The sequence below is a fragment of the Triticum urartu genome, chromosome 1A (assembly GCF_056163025.1).
Source record: "Triticum urartu cultivar PI428250 chromosome 1A, HENAU_Tu73, whole genome shotgun sequence".
Taxonomy (NCBI): Eukaryota; Viridiplantae; Streptophyta; class Magnoliopsida; order Poales; family Poaceae; genus Triticum; species Triticum urartu.
The window spans coordinates 155218876-155224875 of NC_141873.1; positions in this window are offsets into that span (position 1 = coordinate 155218876).

The window sequence follows — 6000 nt, forward strand, 5'->3', positions numbered from 1 at the left end:
TCATGAGAAATGGGCTATACATTTTTAGAACACATCAAACCGGGAATTAGTTTCAAATTTCTTTTTTTTATTTCAAGATTTTAAATTCCATTTATTTCTATGCATGAACAATTATTTGGATTTTATATTGATATAAATTTATTTTTCAAATTAGTTTGAATGTGACTTGAAATTTCGGGATTAAAAACACTTGGGACCACACCGAAATATGCAAAATTTCATATAATTTTTTAACCGTGGCCACAATATGGGATGTAATGCTACCAAAAAGAATATGGGCTCCAAAAAATCCTTAAGAATTAGCAAATGGGCTGTAAATTATTAGAAATAATGGCAGATGTGATGTATGTTGTTTTCCACACATTTGAGGCTAACTTGTGCGCCTACTATAGGTTGACGCGTACGCTTTCCAAAAGAAAGTTGACGCACACACAACGCCGTGTCAACTTAGTCAACACACGAGAGCAGTGGCTGTTGGATGTCCATCCAACGGCCATCGTGCTTCTTCAATCTCTGCTCTTGCTGCTCCAGCCGATCAAACCAGCGCCGGCGGGACTGCCTGCTCCCTACTCCCGTGGCCGGCTGTGCTGCTGCGTAGGCCGCACCGCCCCACCCTACTCCATAGCTAGCCAGACCATTCCTCTACTCACCCACACCTCCTATTATTTTCCAGCGACGACAGCCGAACTAGTAAACCCTCATACTCCCCACCGCGTGGGCAACAACTATCAAGTCTTCCCCGGCTCCGGGTCGTTCCCTTCCTAGGCCTCTCCGTCGTCCACCGCTCTGGTGCTCTCGGCGTGGCGTGGTCGACATGGTCAATGAATGACATCCATCGGAAGAGGACTGTACATGGAGAGGCTGATAGATGGGTCCACAGCCGCACGCAAGGAAGTGCCTCCTTATTATGCGCAAAATAATGATTCCTCCATCTAACAGCAGGGACCCATCGGAAGGGCCTCTGTATTTCATGGAAATAACCGTTCCTCCCGCTGACAGCTCAGACCCACCACCTATATCTTCGCACGCAAGGAAGTGCCTCCTTATTATGCACAAAAAAATGAATACTCCCCCTGCTATGTGGGACGCACCATAGTTGGAGGCTTACTTGTGGGCCTACTAAGTTGATGCGGACGGAGGGCTTTGTTAACTTAGTCAATATGAACGATTGTAGCTCTAGTGACCGTACGATGTCCATCCAAGGGCCATAGTGATTCTTCAACCTCTGGTCTTCTTGCTCCAGCCGCCCAAACCAACGCTGGTTGTGCCGCCTGCTCCTACCTCCTGTGGCCGGCTCTGCTCCCGCGCAGGCCTCACCGCCCCACCCTACTCCCATCGCTGGACTGGCCATCCTTGTACTCACCCAGACATGTTGTTATTCTCCGGCGACGGCAGCCTCACACTGCAGCCCAACCAGTAAACCCTCGTATGCCCCTTCGTGTGGGAAATAACTTCCGAGTCTTCCCAGGCTCCGAGTCATTCCCTTCCTAGGTCTCGCCATCGTCCACCACCTTGCTGCTCTCAGCGCGGTGTGGTCAACGTGGTCAAGGAACAACTTACATCGGAAGATGACTGTATGTGGAGAGGCGGACAGGTGGGTCCACGGCCGCAGCAAGGAAGTGCCTCCTTATTACGCGCAAAATAATGATTCCTCCACCTGACAGCAGGGACCTACCGGAAGGGCCTTTGTATTTTGGCTTAGCTGTATTTTGTGAAAAAATGTTTTCCCCCCTGACAACTGGGACCCACCAGCTATATCTTCGGACGCAAGGAAAGTGCCTCCATATTAAGCGCAAAAAATGAATCCTCCCCCTGACAGCTCGGACCCACCATCAATAACTTCGCACGCATGGAAGTTACTCCTTATACTCCCTAACAGCCGGGACCCACCTGGTCGAAGCGTACATAGCATTGTCGCGAACGTGTACATACATACTAGTCGATCAGTCTCTCTGCAACAATGAACGGTGGCCGAGCAAGCAGTGGCATGTGTAGTAGTAGAGCCCCTGACGTAGCAGTTTAGGCAGTCCCTTCTAAACTGTGTACACATATGTACAGCCACATGCGAAAAAATACAGCCATGTACGTACATACGGGAAGGGTCTCGAACGCGTACTCGCGCATACGTACGGCCATGGCTCATGTACATGGAGAGGAAAGGGACGACAACAATGATGTCTTGTTCATCGGGCAGCCAACCGGCTGGGTCGGAACGGAGAAACAACGTCCTATTCATCGGGAGGCAACAGACTGGGTCGGAATGCGTCCTGTTCAACAGGAGCCAACCGGCTTGGACGAAACAGCCGAAACGGGGTCTGGTGTACCGCGCTATGGAGGAAATGACCTTCTATTCGACCGGCTACGGTTGAAACGTCATCCTGTTCATCGGGCGGGATGTGGTGTACCGCAAAACGGAGGAAACGTACTTGTGTTGGAGCGCTACGGTCGAAACGGGGGTCATGTTCACAGGGAGGGGTGTGGCATACTGCAAAACAGAGGAAACGGACTTGTGTTGGAGCGCTACAGTCAAAATGGGGGTCTTGTTCATCGGAGGGGTGAGGCGTACCTCAAAACAGGACTCCGCGGGCTATTATTCACCCACCGTCGACTTCCTTCAGCCTCCACCTGCACTATTCATCCACCGCGTCTTCCTCTTGCCTCCACCAGCTATTGTCCATCCACATGCTACTGTTCATCCAGCCCTCCACCGGCTACTATTCAACCAGCCCTCCACGGGGTCCTGTTCATCCACCCCCAACCAGCTCGGGTGTGGCGGCCCTCCTCTCGAGGTCCTATTCATCTAACGGCAATGGCCTACTACTACTACCACGAGGTCCTGTTCATCCAACCCCAACCACATACGTCTCGACTCATACGACCAACCCCCACGTTCACTATTCATCAAGAGGCAGCAGGTTCGATCGGCTTTAGTTAGCAGCAGCAGCATAGGAATCCCTCGATCGGATTCAGTTAACAGCCAGGGATTGATCAATCACTCGGGTTTAGTAACGTAACTAGTGCAATCGCTCGGGTTCAGTTAAAGCCCAACGCCTCGCACACATGCGCGTACGTGTGCGAGAGAAACGCGCAATCCCTCTGTGCATCGCTTTGCCCCGACCACCCACCGTAACCGGGAACTCCCCGAAATTTTCCTCGCCCTCCCTTCTACCATGATTTTTTCCGTCATGGTCGGCCCAAAGAATGTCATGCAGGTGCGTCTTTGGCCCGCCCAGGACGAAAAGCCCATTTTTTGTCATGATTTTTTGTCATAGAAGTAGGAGCCAACCACATCTATGATGACACTGGGTTTTGTCACAATTATCGTCATAGAAGTGTCATAAGCATGATAGAAAAAAATCGTTCAGCCCAGAATGTCATTGATGTGTCTTTTTTGTAGTGTTTCCTCACATGGGACAATGCTCTGATAATAATGATCATCACACTTTTATTTACATACAACTCAAGAATTACAAATCGATAAGAGAACAAAAAATGACTCTATATAAATGCCTTCAGCATTGTACTGGGATGTGCAATGATCAAGAGTGACATGTATAAAAATTATGAACGGTGGCCAAGCCACAAATACTATGCCAACTACATGATTATGCAAAGCGATATGACAATGATGGTGCGTGTCATAATAAACGGAACAGTGGAAGTTGCATGGCAATAAATTTCGGAATGGCTATGGAAATGCCATAATAGGTAGGTATGGTGGTTTTTTTGAGGAATGGTATATGGTGGGTTTACTACACCAGCGAAAGTTGCGCGGTACTAGAGAGGCTAGAAATGGTGGAAGGGTGAGAGTGCGTATAATCCCTGGACTCAACATTAGTCATAAAGAACTCACATACTTATTGCAAAAAATTATTAGCCATCAAAGCAAAGTACTAATACGCATGCTCCTAGGGGGATAGATAGGTAGGAAAAGACCATCGCTCGTCCTTGACCGCCACTCATAAGGAAGACAATCAATGAATAAATCATGCTCCAACTTCATCACATAACGGTTCACCATACGTGCATGCTATGGGAATCACAAACTTTAACACAAGTATTTCTACCAATCCACAATTACTCGCTAGCATGACTCTAATATCACCATCTTTATATCTCAAAACAAATGCAAGGAATCAAACTTCTCATATTATTCAATGCTCTTATATGAAAGTTTTTTTATTATATCCCTCTTGGATGCCCATCATATTAGGACTAAATTCATAACCTAAGAAAATTGCCATACTATTTATAAGACTCTCAAAGTAATATAAGTGAAGCACGAGAGTAAATGACAAACTACTCCAAAAAGATATAAGTGAAGATCAATGAGTAGTCAAATAATTAAGTAGTTATGTGAAGACTCTCTCTAAGAATTTCAGATCTTAAGTATTTTAATCAAACAGCAATCAAAAAAATGACATTCCAAGGATAGAACATATCATGTGAATATGCAAAGACTTAGGCTTAACCAAAACTGACCGATCATTGTTGAAAAAGAAAGGTGGGATGCCAACTGGGGCATACCCAAGTTTAGATGCTTGGGACTTCTTGAAATATTAAATAGGGATGCCTTGGGCATCCCCAATCTTGATCTCTTGTGTCTCCTAAATTACTTTCATGTCACGGTTTCCCTAATTCTTAAAACTTCATCCACACAAAACTCAACAAGAACTCATGAGATAAGTTAGTATAATTCAATGCAAAACCTTATAATTCTCTACTGTAGAAAATCACTAAAATTATAATTTAACATTGCATACTAAATGCCTATGCATATTTAACACACCTATCCTCAAATAGAATCATTAAACAAGCAAACATATGCAAACAATGCAAACATAACAACAATCTATCTAAACAGAACAGTTTGTAAAGAATGCAAGAATATGCATACTTCTCTAACTCCAAAAATTCTGAGAAATTACCACACTGTAGAAAATTTGTTGTTACTCATCGTGTAAAAATTTCAGGATTTATCATGTTCTGACTATTCACAAATATTCAGACAATGATAGAAAACTCTCTATTTTCAAAACAACAACATATAGACTTGCAAAATAAGCATGGTAAAGGCTATACTTGACCTTTTTATTGAACTAAAATATGCAAAACATTACTCTAATTAACTGCAAGAAAATCCTAATAAATGCAAATGATGCTCCAAGCAAAACTCATATCATGTGACGAATAAAAATATAACTCCAAGTGAGGTTACCGATAATGTTGAAGTCGAAATAGGGGATGCCTTCCGGGGCATCCCCAAGCTTAGTTGCTTGGATGTTCCTTTAATATTACCTTGGGGTGCCTTGGGCATCCCCAATCTTAGGGTCTTGACACTTGATACGTCTCCAACGTATCTATAGTTTTTTATTGTTCCATGCTATTATATTATCTATTTTGGATGTTATTGGGCTTATTTTTACACTTTTATATTATTTTTGGTACTAACCTATTAACCGGAGGCCGAGCCCAAATTGCTGTTTTCTTGCCTATTTTAGGGTTTCGATGAAAAGGAATATCAAACTGAGTCCAAATGGAATGAAACCTTCGGGAACGTGATTTTCTCAATGGAAGCAATCTAGGAGACTTGGAGTATACGTCAGGCAAGCAACGAGGCAGCCACAAGGCAGGGGGGCGCGCCCACCTCCCCTAGGCGCGCCCTCCACCCTCGTGGGCCCCTCGTTGCTCCACCGACGTACTTCTTCCTTCTATATATATCCATATACCCCCAAACATCGAACAACAGAATAGATCGGGGGTTCCGCCACCAGAAGCCTCCGTAGCCATCGAAAACCAATCTAGACCCGTTCCGCCACCCTGCCGGAGGTGGGAATCCCTCTCCGGTGGCCATCTTCATCATCCCGGCGCTCTCCATGATGAGGAGGGAGTAGTTCTCCATCGGGGCTGAGGGTATGTACCAGTAGCTATGTGTTTGATCCCTCTCTCTCTCGTGTTCTTGAGATGGTACGATCTTGATGTATCGCGAGCTTTGTTATT